Source organism: Siphateles boraxobius, unplaced genomic scaffold, assembly GCF_051911475.1.
Source record: "Siphateles boraxobius isolate OS27281-9 unplaced genomic scaffold, OSU_SipBor_1 16, whole genome shotgun sequence".
Taxonomy (NCBI): domain Eukaryota; kingdom Metazoa; phylum Chordata; class Actinopteri; order Cypriniformes; family Leuciscidae; genus Siphateles; species Siphateles boraxobius.
The window spans coordinates 6,847,881-6,863,433 of NW_027508766.1; positions in this window are offsets into that span (position 1 = coordinate 6,847,881).

The window sequence follows — 15,553 nt, forward strand, 5'->3', positions numbered from 1 at the left end:
CATTTAAATAGCTATACATTCTAATAATATAAACCATAAAATGGATCCTTTAACTTTTAACTTATAAAATATATTAGGCTATTATTTAGCCCGTATATAGCCTAGACCTATTATTATTTAGCCTAACATATTCCACAAAAAATATTATGCGCCGTGCTATTTTACCTTAGGCTATGCTGTTTTATTTTTATATGTTCAAAGTGAATACAAACGAAATAATTTCTGGATATTTTAATAGATTTAGAATAAAGAGGAAAAAAGAATAAAAACGCGTATTTTTAAATAGCCTACTGATATATGTTTAAATTACGAGAAACGTGCCTTGTCAAATAGCTAGGCTATATCACTGTTAGAGTGCGGGGAAAATAAACAACATATCATTTTTTTTTACAGCATATAGTCAAACTTTTTTTCTTTTTCTTTTTTAAACCTAAACAAATTAAGTCGAATTGAGTACAAAATATTAAGTCGCTTTAATTTAAACAGTTTCGTGCGTATAATAAAATAACTGAGGTTAAAAATAGTTAATTTAAACAGTTTCGTGTATATAATAAAATAACTGAGGTTAAAAATAGCCTAACTAAAAGCGTTTCCTAACTAAAACTTAGAAACATTATAAGCGAGCAAAAGTCAAGATTAATGCAAGATGAAGAGATGAAGCCATCCCCGACTCAGAAGCAAAATCTCTAGGCTACTTTCTTAGGCAGGCATACATACTGTGATGAACGGGAGCCCCGTTTGGCTGCTGTCCTCCTGTTTTCACAAATGTCCCAAACAGTCGTTGACAAGTCGTCTTGTAAGGACACATAATTCGTGTCATGTGCAGGTGGCCGATTGTGTGATATCCGACAGGAGCATTTCAATAGTGAAGCCTCACTCCAATTAGGGTCCCTTTTAAGAAATTCATGTTAGCCAGAGTTTTTAAAAAAAAAGAAGAAAAAAAAGAAACATCTTAAACGCATAGAAATATATATTTTACCGTCAATTTACAGCCTTAAGTTTATTGCAAATGAACTCAAAGAGCAGATGACATAAACAGTGCAGAAGAAATGAGGGTTTGGGGTGACAGTTGTGTCTGCGTGTGAGGAGCCTGTGTAATGTAGTAAGTGCTACATTTCCCCCTGGTCAGAAAAGCCAAACATTAAAAGAAGGTGTTGTAACAATCGATTTTAGAATGAATTTGCTTGATGCGTGTTGTCGAAATGAAAGTCTAACTGCAACCTTTTTTTTACTAAAAAGCAGATCGGGTGTTATTGGTTTGTCACAAGCGCGAACTCTTCTGCCATCTAGCGATCAAGCAAAAAGAGGATGCTTCGTTCATTAAGTTATTTTAAATTACTCTACTGCCATCTAGTGTAAGTATGTAGAACATCGTCTGGTGCACGTCTGAAAGTGTGCATCTCTAGCCTGCTAGTGTGAACTTCACAAGTCTATTCTCTGGAATTTTGTAACAATCAGTTTTTTTTTTTAGCTATAATCAATTTTAAATAATCAATTTAAAGGGACTGATTATTTAGGTACAGCAGTGTTTGGTGTTGTTTAGGGGTAGGCACTGGGCAGAGGTTCTGGTGGTGTTCTTGTACAGGCAGGTGGTATCCAGTGATGCTGGTGGGCCTCTCTGATGATGTTTCACTGGTAACAGGGGTCTCTAATGATATCTTGGAGGGGGAAGGGTTTCCGACAATATGGGCTTCTGCTGAATGTGTGGTGGTAGAGCTGTTAAAGGGTTTAGCTGCTGTCCTGTTTTCAATATTATGTATCGGCATCATGCTAACATCTTTCAGTGTTTTTGTGTGTACAATAGCACTGACTAAGTAATTGTTTGTGGATAGAGAGTGAAGTTCACCTTTAGCTGATTTGCTAAACCTGAAGGAACAAATTTTCACATCTTTTTAATAGAACAGAACTGGAGTAGTACAAAAAAAGAAAATATCATAGTCATTGTCTTCTTATGTTATCAATGTTTACCTCCAAAGACAGATGTGCAGCCATCATTGTTTTGCATAAAAATGGCCTCATGCAAGGAAACTGTTGCAAAGAATATTGCACCTGAAAGAACCATTTACCAGGTCATCAAGAACTTCAAGGAGGGACTTCAGGACGTCCCAGAGTGTCCAGCAAGTATCAGAACAGTGTCTTCCAGCTACTGAATCGTGTCACCACCAGCAGGGCCGGCTCTAGCCCTATAACAAGCAAAATATGACTGGAAGGATCAACTGTAATAAATTGTTCATAAAAATGCTACAAAGAACGTTCAATGATATTTCTATCATCCTACATAGTTGCATTGTACAAATACATTTTGTCTGACCATGTAACTTGTAGTATATGAATTACAATTACTACCACCACTACTATTATTACTAATCTATTAGGTTGCTACAAGGCTAAGGGGGTTTCGGGGGTATGCCCCCAGTAAGAAAATTTTGTGCATTTTAATGTTAAATTCTTCAATCTGGTGCACTTTGAGAGTTCAAAATAAAAAGCTAAAACCCATATTCAGTGTGCAAATTGAACAAAAAAAAAATTCAAACCTCTTTTAGTTACAGTGTCTGTCTACATTACACTACATAATAATAATAGTTATAATATTAATCCCATGACAGTAATAGCCTTAGGCTATATTGTAAAACAAATGCACTGAAAAATAAAGGAAACTTTCATAATTAGTTTTGTTACTTGGAAGTAACCCAGCGCCGCCAATTAAACAAAACAAAACAAAATGGTCTGATGTATGAGTTTTATGGGCCACTAAGACAAAAAAAAAAAAAAAAGTATGAGATGTATTGGCCCAAAAAGCACGTCGGCCCAAAGGGAATCTCCCGGTAAGCATGCCTGTGCACAATACTAAGTAAATTTATTTCGTTTGACACCTTAATGGCTGAGATGAGAAGACTTACCTCTATTCTGGGCTTTCTTTTTATCTTGTTGCTTTCTCTGTTTTAGTCCCTGTGCACCTGATGGTTTCGATCAACGCGCCAGCAGCTGAGCACTTGCCTAACTTAACGTAACGTTAAGTATAAGTATTAGACAGCAGAAGACTGGTGAAGGCCTGTCCTGCCTGGATACATTTACATACAGCCAATTGACACTTGTTGCCAGGATGCATCTCCTCCAAAGAATGGTATCAAAACATCCTGCAAGAGTAACTTCTCCCAATGATTCAGGAGCAATTTGGTGATGATCTGTGTATTTTCCAGCATAAGGGAGCACCATGTCACAAGGCAAGATTGATAATGAAGTGACTTGGAGATCATTTGGATCCGTGGCCAGGATCTTAATCCCATTGAGAACCTGTGATCAATCCTCAAAAGGCCAGTGGACAAGCATAAATCCACAAATTGTGAGTCAGGATTTGGCCCAGAACCTGATATCCAACATGCCAGAGTGAATTGCAGAGGTTATGAAGAAGGGTCATATAAACTGTAAAACTCTTTGCATGAATTCGTTTTGCTCTTCTGCCAATAAAAGCCTTTAAAACTTATTAAATGCTTACTGTTATTTTCCAGTATACCATAAAAAATGTGAAAAAATAACCTACAAATACTGAAGCAGCAACTTTGCGAAACAAAATTTGTCAGTGCCAGTAGTTTTGGCTACGGCTGTAGGCTACATTTAATTCAATTGTGAGAGATCCATAACATACACTTTCTTGTCTGTCTGTTTTAGTTTTTGTTGTTAGCCTATGTTTTTGTGTAATTTTTCCTGCTTTTTTGCTATTTTAAAATAAAGCTATTTAAAATTGAGCCTAATTTCCATCCATCCTCCAAACCACTTGCATATGGTAATCTCTCTAGTCATATGATGACAAAAAAATTACTTGGACAAAACAGAGTCAAGGGAAAGATCACTAGGAAGGAGAGTAAAATCATATTGAGTTGGCGGTAACTAAATGCGCCTCTAACTCCCTCTTGTGGTGTGTAGAACATGGTGCTCTGTAAATGTTTTTCTAATTAGTATCTACTGAATGAGGATTTCACTGTAACTGGTTGCAGGTTACTTTTGGTACTATTACAATCAGGATGGATTATTTAGGCTTTATGATTTATAATAAATGACTCATTTGCAGCAATTTGTTTAACTTCTTCCTCGGTAGCTTGTGCATTACAGCATACTCAAATAAAAATCTGTCATTTTCAAATGAATTTCATACCCTGATATACAGTATAGAATATGTATTTTTTAATTTGTTAAAAAAATACTTCCAATGCATAATCCCTTGCAAGTGGCATGCAAAATGCACTTCAATAACACTGACTTCTGAATAAAACAAAGGTGTATGGCTATTGTGTGATTTTGATTCTAAACTTCAACATGTGTAGTTTATTTGTAATTTACTCCCACTTTATGCACACAGCATTGACGCTAAGAGCAGCTCGTAGGAATGGGTGATACTACCTATTTTTTCCATTACAAGACCGATACATTCAGGGCTAGTAACAATACCAATACTTAACCGATCTTTTAAATTATTTGTATGAATAAAATAGGTAATTCTAGCCACTTAACATTATACATTTGAAAGCCATGTTTTTTTTAAAAACATTAAATAGGTCTGTTTTTGTATACACAGAAGAATTGTGGTAAAATTGAACCCTTGCTTCTCACTGGGGCAGTAACCTCAAAGGAAGGAACCATGTGTCCCTTTCGTCGTCACTCTGAGTTACGTCGGATGACGACGAATGGGGTTTCACTTAGAAAGCCTATCGACTTCGAGTATACAAAACGAGCCAATGGCAAAGAAATGCCATGGGTCTGCGGAATTTGCATAGCGTATCTCCGCCTTACCTCGTGGGTATAAAAGGAGGACGCTGGCAACATACAGATATGTTTTCGCTTCGGAGCCAAGAGTATCTCTTCACTCCACAGCCATTTCTGACTTCACTCTACGAGACGAGCCACTCTCTCCGGTGTTGGATTGACGGCGATCCTAAGCACCCGTCACAGGACAGGCAGCCGCCTCACCGCATGCCATGGCCATTCTGCTGGTCTACCAGACCCAGATGCTCACGGACACGCACAAGGGCAGGACTGACCCAGGGCTCTTCAATGAGCTGCGCGCCGCCACTGACCTTGCTCTCCGAGCAACGAAAGTGGCCGTACGCTCCCTGGGTCAGGTGATGCCCACCATTCTGTGGCTGAACCAATCCGATGTGCTGGATGTCGGGCGGACCCCTCTGCTCGACACCCCCATATCCCAGGTTGGCCTCTTCGGCGGTGCGGTTGAGGGCTTTGTCCAACAGTTCTCAACCGCCCATGAGCAGACTGAGGCTTACTCTGCCCCGATGGCCCCGCCGTCCGCTCAGATCCCTCAGTCTGCCCACCGCTGAAGGCGCCCTCCCACGGCTCCCACCCCGCCCATTCACCCGGGCTGGCTCTGGATGCCGCAGGGGGACGCCACAGCCCTCTCCAGTCCGGCCCCCCGCTATATGCCGGGATAAGCGGCACTCTTGAGACGGGCTGCTCAGAGATGGGACTCAGTTCTTTCCAGGAGCTGGTAGCAGGGCCACTCCTTTCCCCGGCCCGGGGAAGAATCCTTATTCTCAGAAAGAACAGACTCTCCCGTCTCTGAGTACACAGAGTTCTCGGACGACACGGTGCGCCGCCCCCGAGCCGTGCACCCCTCGTCCCCCTCTGTCTCAGAGCCGGATGACAGTGCGTGCCGTCCCCGGACTGTACCGCTCTCATCCGTCTCTGTCGCCAGACCCCTGGCAGAGCAGACCCCCGCGGAACGCTGGTCCTTCCCTGGCCTCCTCTGTCAGGGTGCGTTTATGACCGTGCCCCAACACCACTATGCCGTCCACGTCCGGGCCAGTCATTCCGCTTCGCTGCACCACCGAGGGGACATCTGTAGTTCGCATGACTCCGCTGGCACAGTTCTTGGGAGCCTGGCTAGAGCGTCCCAATCTGTTCCGCTGGGTCGCGCAAACCATCGGCTCGCCTATGCGATTCTGTTTGCACGGTCTCCTCCCCGCTTCAGGGGAGTCCGCTCCACTATGGTCGGTGGCCATGCCCCTATCATGAGAGCGGAGGTTGCTACCCTACTGGCGATGGGTACGATCTAGACTGTCCCTCCAGCCGAAATGAGGTCCGGGTTTTACAGCCCCTACCTCATTGTCCCAGAGAATCCGGTGGGTTACGGCCGATCCTGGACCTGCGCATCTGAACCGCCCCCTTCACAGGCTGCCGTTCAAGATGCTCCTGGCCAAACAAATTCCGAATGTGTGCGGCCACAGCAGCGATCGACCTGAAGGACGCCTACTTTTATGTCTCCGTTCTCCTTCGACTCAGACCGTACCTATGGTTTGCTGTGAGGGGCGCGTATATCAGTACGCTGTTCTCCCATTCGGGCTAGCCCTGTCTTCTCGCGCCTTCACAAAGGTTGTCGAGGCAGCCCTTGTTCCTCCATGGGAACACCCATCTCAGCAAATGGCTATCCTAGCTCACTCTCGAGACCATGTTTGCGAACACAGGGACCCAGTGCTCCGGCACCTAGCTCGTCTGGGCCTTTGGGTCAACTGGGAAAAGAGTAAACTTCGCCCCGTGCAGAGGATCTCTTTTCTCGGTATTGACTTGGTCGCCTTCTCCACTCAGCCACTGCTGACTTGCCTGAGACAATCAAGCACAAGAGTGCGGTTCCAATGAAGTTTTTTCAGAGGCTCCTGGGGCATATGGCGTCCGTAGCCGCAACATCGCCGCTCGTATTGCTCATATGAGACCGCTTCAGCTTGGCTTCGCGACCGAGTCCCGAGGTGGGCATGGCAACACGGCGTGCTCCGAGTACCAGTTACTCCGACCTGCCGTCAGACCTTCACCCGTGGTCAAACCTCAGTTTCTACGGGCTACTGCCCCTGGAATGAGCTTCAGGGCATGTTGTTTCTCAACACATGCCTCCACCACGGGCTGGGGCGCCATGCGCAATGGACATGGGTCCTGGACAGGACCTAGCGCCCTTAGCATGTCTATTGCCTCGAGTTGCTGGCAGTATGCCTTGTTCTGCAGCGCTTTTGCTTTGCTCAAGGTCAGCGCGTACTAGCCCACTCTGACATTACCGCGTCAGTAGCGTACATCTACCATCAGGGTGGTCTGCGGTCACGCCGTATGTCGCCACCTCCTCTTATGGAGTCAGAAGCATCTGAGGTCGCTTCGAGACATTTTTCCTGGAGCCCTGAACTGTGGAGCCTACTAGCTCCCACAGCTTCAGCCCCTCCCTGGAGAATGGTGACTCCATCCCCAGTCAGTTCAGCTGGTTTGGGACCAGTTCGGGGACGCACAGATAGTTCTGTTTGCCTCCCACGACTCGACCCTTTGCGCTCTGTTTTACTCCCTGTCCGAGGGCACGCTCGGCACGGAAGCACTTGCGCACAGCTGGTCGCGGGGCCCCGCAAGTATGCGTTTTCCCCCAGTGAGCCGTCTGGCACAGACCTGTGCGAGATCAAGGAGGACGAGGAGCAGGTCATTCTGGCCGCGCCGCACTGGCCCGCCTGGACCTGGTTCTCCGAACTAGTACTCCTCGCGACAGCACCTCCTTGGCCAATTCCTCTGAGGAAGGACCTCCTTTCTCAGTGACGGGGCACCCTATGGCACCATCGTCCCAATCTTGGAGCCTCCACACGTGGCTCCTGGACAGGACAAGGCAGGTTTGAGTACCCTACCACCAGCGGTGGTGGCTACCTTCACTTCCGCTAGAGCAGTGGTTCTCAAACTTTTTCGGTCATTCCCCACTTCGGACAAGGGGACATTTTCAAGCCCCACCTGCTCCCATCGCCCCAACACAATGCTAATGAAATACGCAACAAGCTTAAAATGTTCTAATTTATTGAAGTAACAAGTAGTATCAGTATAGTAACAAGTTGTATCTAAATACAAACTATCTACATCAAATAACAGCAAGTTCAAAAATAAAGAAAATAAAAGTGTAGCTGTGTCATAACTTGCATGAAATTCAAAAATAGAGAAAATAAAAGTGCAGTTGTGTCAAAATTTGTATCAAGTTCAAAAATAGAAAAGAAATAAAAGTGCCACTCGTCATAGCATCAGCACCCCCTGGTTGGTGGCTGTGGACTAACATAATATTGTACTTAAAAACATGAAATAAAAAATATATATATTACACATTAAAATAGACATAACATATGATATGGGATTAATATGATGGGCAGTGTATAAGATATAAACTAATGATTCATTATTTTAATATTCCTTTGTTCCGATCACAGCATGTGAGTGGAGAGCGCATTTCTGAATATTCCTCCGCTCGCTCATTCCGCTCAGGGTCGCGCGCTCAACACAGAATGGCCTGCTGCTTCGAAAATGTGTGGAATAAGGACTGTCTCCGACTAAAGTTTTTTTCTAGTCGACTAGTAGTTGTTCATTTAAGCCATTAGTGGACAAATCGCCCCTTTATATTGATTTAATAACTTAAATAGGCTATACAGGATAATGAGCGTTATATTGCCGCACTAAAGCGCACGAGCGCACGCATAAAGGTTTCCACAAAGAACTGGCAAAAGTAATGATTATGAATGTGTAAAAAATAGCAAGGAGACATTTAATTGTTTATTAATAAACTGGTGTTTTCTGTGTTTCTGCAGATATGAAGTTGGCGATGCGGACTCGCCATCAACGGACTCGCCATCAACGAATAAAGATATAAAGGCATAAAAAGGAAAATGTCTTCCCGTTTGGCGCGCCCCACCTGTCACGTCTCTATTCCCCACCAGTGGGGCGCGCCCCACACTTTGAGAACCGCTACGCTAGAGCGTCGTCCAAGAGACACTCCCTATGCTTGAAGTGGAAACTCTTCGTCAACCTGTGCTCTTTTCACCGAGAAGACCCCCGGAGATGTTCGACCAGTGTCGTGCTTTCCTTCCTTCAAGAAGGGTTGGAGCGAAGGCTGTCTCCCTCCACCCTCTAAGTATACGTTGCCACCATTGCCGCACACCATGATAGAAGGTAGAAGGTAAAGGCCTCATTATGCTTTTGCGTCAACTCCACGGCGTAGCAACGCCGTCACTCCTACGGCGTCATTGCCGTTTTATGGTTCTGCGTCAGGTTGAGTTGCATCGCGGTGAATCTGACCAATCACAGCCCTTGTGGTCTGCGTCGCCTCGACGCGTAGTTAAAATTTTTTGGAGGTGCACGTCGAGCTACGGCGGAGGGGTTCGCGGCGACGCAGAGGGGTCTGCGGGGGTACGCCGTCGATTCGACGCAGAAGCATAAAACAGGCTTAAGTCTGTTGGGAAGCACGACCTGATCGTCAGGTTCCTGAGAAGAGCGAGGAGACTGAATCCTCCTCGCCCTCCTCTCGTTCCCTCTTGGGACCTCTCAGTGGTTCTAACTGCCCTGCAGAGTGCTTCCTTTGAGCCTTTGCAATCAGTGGAGCTTAAGTTCCTGTCAATGAAGACAGCACTCCTGGTTGCATTGGCCTCCATCAGGGGGACCTGCACGCATTCTCCGTTGATGAAGCGTGCCTGGGATTCAGGCCGGCTTACTCTGGATATGTGCCCAAGGTTCCTACCACTCCCTTCTGGGACAAGGTGGTGAACCTGCAAGCGCTGCCCCTGGAGGAGGCAGACCCAGCCTTGGCACTGGTCTGTCCAGTACGTGCTCTCCGCGCCTATGTAGACAGAATGCAGTGTTCAGGACCGCAGACCAGCTCTTTGTCTGTTATGGTGGGAAGCTGAAGGGAAAGGCTCTCTCCAAGCAAAGGTTGTCTCACTGGATAGTGGACGCAATTGCTTTGGCATACCAGCATACCATACTTGATGTGACTGCCCACTCCACCCGGAGTGGGGCGTCCTCTTGGGCTCTAGTGCATGGCACCTCCCTAACAGACATCTGCAGAGCTGCAGGCTGGGCGACACCTACACATTCGCCAGATTCTACAATCTCCGAGTGGAGCAAGTGTCCTCTCATGTACTCGCTTCAACCAGCTAGTACTTTACACGCTCAGGTGTCTTCGCTGGCTCACCATCCCACTCCATGGACTGGATACTTGCGATATAGACACAAAAGCACCAAAAACATTATAAAGCACCATAAAGTTTTTGTGCACTATATTACAAGTGTTCTGAAGCTATTATAGTATAATGTGAGATAGAAATTAACATTTAAGTCATTAAATTCAAGATCACGTAAACTTTTCCATCCGCTGCGGCTGTCAGTCATTCTTCATTCAGTATTCAGCGTCGCGCTCGGTTACGACAGTCAACATGTTGAAACCCTCCAAGATGATTCAATGTTACTATTAATATACTTGATCTGTAGATAAAGCTCTATGGTTTTGCATAAAACAACTTTATCTTGTTGGACTTTATTGCTGTAACGTTAACTTAATCATGTTTCTACCGGGTGTCTGTTAGATCACAACACTAGAGTAGAGTCCACTATAATTGTTCTTCACGCGCACAGTAACTGAAATTTAAAACTGTTCAAATAAAAGAACATAGATTTCATAGATAGATACTGTATAATACATTACGCATCTAGGGCTGCAACTAACGATTATTTTGATAATCGATTAATCGGACGATTATTTTTTCGATTAATCGATTAATCGGATAGAAATTAAATTAGATTTTTTTTTTATTATAACTAAATAAAACCGTAAATCAGGGTATTTATGTGTAAAAGTGTACTTTAAAAAGTGCAAAAGCCACACATTGAGTTTTACTAATATCAATATTTGCATTGTTTTTAATGATAATTGCTGATGGCAAGTTGACAAACATGATTATTGTTAAAAAAATGATATCCAACATATTATGTTTTAACACAATTTTTGTTAAAACAAATTTACACAGACATGTTGTTCAGATGTGAATATCTGAACTAAAAACAAACTAAAAACATCTAAAATATATAATTCATTTAATTTTTATTTAAAATTAATTATATATAAGGAATATAAGGATAAAGAATATAATATATATAATATATAATATATAAAAGAATAATATAAGGATAAATTGATTAAATAAATATAGAAAGACTGAAAACAATTGTGTGAACGTAGAGCCGCAGTAGATCGCGTTTGAAAAACAATTAAAACTTAGTAGACAAATGCTATAAAAAGAGAACGGAATGGAGGTAACGTTACCCAGCAAGCTAACAGGCTTGAGTAAAGGACAGGAGAAATTATGCATTAGTGCACAACCATTCGCTGAAAACCACTGAGTACAGTGACTAAAAAACATTATTTTACTGCTGCTGTTATTAACTGCCTTTATATTTAGTGCTTCGCTTTGTAAAGACCGTTTTAATTTAACCTATTTCTGCGGTAGCGCTATTTTAATCCATCACTTACGTTGCGAGCGAACTGATTGCGCAACCTGATGCTCGAGACAAAATACAGACATCCCAAGATCCCGGAAGTCCCGGGAGTCTCCCGCATATTGATTGCGGCTCCCTGATGCCCGCGAATTAGTCCAAACTCCCGAAATCTAGAGCGCGCAAGCAAGAGCGCGCATGCGAGACAGAAGAGACTGCTCCAAACCGTGTAGCGCGCGCGCTCGGCAGAGCGCCTGAGGGAGAGAGACCTTGCGTGTGTGTGCGTACCAGTAAACGCTCCCCGTGACGTAAGCAGACCAACTAATCGATAATGACATTAGTTGACAACGATTTTCATAATCGATTATAATCGATTTTATCGATTAGTTGTTGCAGCCCTATACGCATCAATATGTCTTTCGTTTGTGCTTTGACCTTTTCAATGAGGACTCGTCGCGCTGTTACTCTATGTTGCTTCAAGCGCATCATTCCGCGATCGGGATGCGCACAAGCGCTTTGTGCCGCACTGTATTGCAGCCTTTCATATCATATACAGTGACGCAATGAAAGATAATTAATGGCCTTTCATGGCCTTTCATGTTCTTTCCTATCTATCACATGTTGCTGCCTCATTAAACAGGTGTGCTATACATTTAACACATGTCTAAATTGTATAGTAGCCTATAGCTATAAAATAATTTATCTTTTTGATTTTTATCTTGTTTTTTATTAATGTATTTTACAATAAAAAAAGCGATGTGTAATGTTTTACCTGATTTAGTGTTACAATTTGTCAGGAATCAATCAGATTCATTCCCATCCACCACTCAAAGATCACTCTCCCCGGATTACTAACCACTCACACCTGTGCACCATCAATTACCTCATCACCCAGCTCTACAAAACACCCATGCACACTTCAGTCTTTGTCAAGCCTCCAACAGGAATAGACCATAACCCTCTGTCTCCTGAAGTCTCCAAGTCAACCTGAAAACCACCACGTAATGTATACTCACCTTTGAAATACTCACCTTTGTATCCTTGTCCCGCTGTTCCCAGAAGTCCTGCCTGGTCCCATGTTCCCAGAGTCCTGGAGATTCGTCTGAGTGTCCCACGTTCCCGCCGAGATCTCCGTGTCCGCTACTGTATCTGAAATAGAAAAGGAGACGTATCAATGAACAGTGTCTGCTCACGCCAAGCTAACTAAAGGAGGATCTGCTCACCTGGAATCCGCTCTGCACGTAGTGATCGTCACCGCACCTTCACCTGAACCTTGCCAATTCACCTTGTCACTTGAATCATTGTAAATAAACTCACGTTTGAATTCACTTACATCCGCCGCCTCTGTGCCTGTATCCTGACAGAAGGCTTGACCTACAACGGAAAAGAAACAGCGCGATGGAGTCTACCCGCCATGGTGATAATCCTATACAACCTACAACCGCTGTTGTGAATTCCAGTCAGCTGACGCTCAGTACTTCCGCAGGCCCCACTTCTTCTATGGTTTGCTTCGCGAACCCAGCATCACGTCCAGCGCCATTCTCCGGTCGGGCGGAGGATTGCAACGGGTTCCTGCTTCAGTGTTCGCTCGCTTTGGAACAGCAGACCCAGTTGTACCCCACAGAAAGATCGAAGATTGCTTTTATAATCCAACAGTTATCCGGGGCTGCTTTAAGATGGGCTGAAACATTGTGGTTACAGGAATCCACTGTTACCTCGTCGGTACAGGAATTCGTAGACCATTTTAAAGAAGTTTTCGGGCGACCAGTTGATGATTCCTCCACCAGCGACAAACTACTGCAACTGCATCAGGGCAGAAAATCGGTTTCTGAGTATTCATTGGAGTTTCGCACTCTAGCCTCCGCAAGTGGGTGGAACAAGGCGGCGCTCATCTCTGTCTACCGACGTGGTTTGAATCCTGCTCTCCGTCTTCAAATGGCAATATATGATGATAGCCTGGGTGTGGAAAAGTTTATCCAGCAAGCTCTCCGCGTGCACCAACGATCTCAGGGCTGCTATCTCGAAACTCAACGACCCACTAGTACCTCTCAGTACCCCGCGGAAGGTCCATCCGAAGCAGGTGGAGAAAGGATGCAAGTGGATACTCACTGACTGTCTCCAGCTGAACGTGCCCGACGTCGAGAGCTAAGATTATGTCTGTATTGCGGAATGGGAGGACATTTTCGTCAGTCATGTCCAACTCGACCCCCCGGAATGCTTGTGAGTTCTGTCTTTACGACCGATTCGGTGTCAGCCCCATTAACGATATCAGTGATCCTAAAATCCACGACTTTCCATGTTTCTTCCACAGCTATTGTGGACTCCGGGTCGGCAGGAAACTTAATTTCCGGACAGCTCTGTCAAAAACTCCAGCTCGAGAAGTCAGCCACCACCAGACCGTACTCCATCCATGCAGTGACAGGTGAAACCATAAATCAGGGGTATGTCATATCTCAGATCAAACCTGTCATCCTCGGTGTCGAAGACACACACCATGAATTATTTGAACCTTTCATATTAGAGAACAGTCAGACTGATATAATCCTTGGCCGCCCATGGCTTATACGACATCAACCGAATATCAACTGGAAATCTGGTAAAATACTGACTTGGGGTTGTAAATGTGCGTCCAGGACCGCCGAACTCGCGATCACGCCCATCGTTAACATACCCGGCAACATTCCAGTGAACTCAACCTCCGTTGAAAGCCCCACAGAAAGCCTGTAAGTGTCCATCCCTACCTGTTACTCTCTGTTTGCAGATGTGTTCAATCCAGTCAAGGCTGCCAAATTACCACCTCACCGAGCCTGGGATTGTGCCATCGATCTCGTTCCAGGAGAGCCCATCCCTAAGGGACGAATCTACTCCCTGTCTATCCCCGAACAAAGAGCCATGCCATGCAACAGTACATTGAAGAAGCCTTGAAACAGGGTTATATCCGCTCCTCCACATCACCTGCTGCTGCCAGTTTTTTCTTTGTCCCTAAGAAGGATGGCGGACTACGTCCGTGTATCGACTATAGAACCCTGAATCGGATAACCGTGAAGTTCAGCTATCCACTCCCGCTGGTTCCTTCCTCTCTGGAACAACTTCGAGAGGCTAAGGTATTCACCAAACTGGATTTGAGAAGCGCATATAATCTCATCCGAATTCGAGAAGGCGACGAATGGAAGACCGCGTTCATCCCCCCAGCAGGCCATTACGAATATTTGGTTATGCCATATGGTCTGGTAAACGCTCCTTCCATCTTCCAAAGCTTCATGGATTAAGTCTTCCGAGATTACCTGAATCGTTTCGTAATAATCTACATTGACGACATTCTAATCTATTCCAAGGATCCAGTGGAACATCAACGACATGTCTCCCTAGTACTCCAACGGCTACGTGAATTCTCCCTGTTCCTTAAGGCAGAGAAATGTTCCTTCCACCAAACCTCAGTCGAGTTCCTCGGTTATCAACTCAGTGAAAAAGGAGTAGAGATGGACGATCGCAAGACCAAGGCGATAGCTTCCTGGCCAACCCCACAGACTGTTAAAGAATTGCAAAGGTTCCTTGGATTTGCCAATTTTTACCGGAGGTTCATTCACCAGTACAGCCTGTTAATTGCCCCTCTAACATCTCTCCTCAAAGGAAAGCCAAAGACACTGCTCTGGACCGGTGAGGCCGATCAAGCATTCCAGTCTCTAAAGACAGCGTTCACCACAGCTCCTCTACTCCGACATCCTAATCCTGAGGAAATGTTCATTGTTGAAGTTGATGCCTCCACTACTGGGGTAGGAGCTGTGTTATCCCAGTACTCCAACTCGTCCCCCAAACCAGAGATGGGGGACTCGAGTCACATGACTTGACTCGAGTCAGACTCGAGTCGCAAATTTAAGGACTTGAGACCTGCTTGACTAAATTAAGAAAATGACTCGACTTGACTTTGACTTGAGATCCAATGACTTGAGACTTGACTTGACTTGAACTGTATGACTCGAGAATGACTTGATATACATTTATCATCGCAACATCAATTGATGAACAAAATGAAAGCAACGGAACCATTGACGCCAGTCATCAGATTCTGCGCGATTGCGTGACACTGCACAAGCCCAGAAAAAACATACATCGCGGTGAGCGCGCTAAATACAAAAACATCTCCCAGCATCGTTTCTTTTTGGATATAAACACTAGAAATTGACTATATTCATACAAGAAGATTTGCTGTACGCATAATAACTGGCAAGGGATATCGGACGACCTTCACAACCTCGAACAGTCGAACTTCATTCACCACGTC